Below are 510 nucleotides of genomic sequence, written 5' to 3'. Positions count from 1 at the left end.
TGAAGATCGGTGCCAAGGCGTATCTGGACATCTTGAAGGATTGTGTTACCTCGGATGGAGCAACAGTTTGGGCTTGCCAATGTGATGCATACCCATGATTGCAACACCATGCCATGGGTCAAAAACAACACAGGACTTCTTTAGGGAGAAAGTGCCATTTTTTTACGAAGGCCAAATTTCAGCCCAGTAATAAACCAAATGTCAACCTTCTCGATTACATTTTTATGGGGCTTACTTCAAGCAAGAACAATGCTTCACCATATCAACAGCTTCAAGACACGCAACACCACAAAAGCAGAGATTGCGGCAGCAGCAAGACAATTTTGTTCTCGCGTGGAGACTGTAATTTCTCAGAAGAGCGGCCATAAAGGGTGATGAATGCTTTTGCAGAAATAAATGTCACACTAAAATTATATATGTCTGCTACCACTATTTTAATATTTATAACCAATATTATTCATCGTAAAAATTTTTTCAATTTATCAGTAAGACACTGTATATATATATTTA

General features: G+C 38.4%; 1 protein-coding gene across 1 annotated transcript in view; it reads right to left on the bottom strand.

Moving 5' to 3' along the window:
• Positions 1–510, bottom strand: part of LOC106867898 (opioid-binding protein/cell adhesion molecule homolog) — a 54,935-nt gene that overhangs the window by 15,398 nt on the left and 39,027 nt on the right. The window lies entirely within an intron of this gene.

Source organism: Octopus bimaculoides, chromosome 12 (genome assembly GCF_001194135.2).
Source record: "Octopus bimaculoides isolate UCB-OBI-ISO-001 chromosome 12, ASM119413v2, whole genome shotgun sequence".
Classification (NCBI taxonomy): Eukaryota; Metazoa; Mollusca; class Cephalopoda; order Octopoda; family Octopodidae; genus Octopus; species Octopus bimaculoides.
Note: the sequence above shows the minus strand (reverse complement) of the source record. Positions and strands in the feature narration are given on the sequence as shown.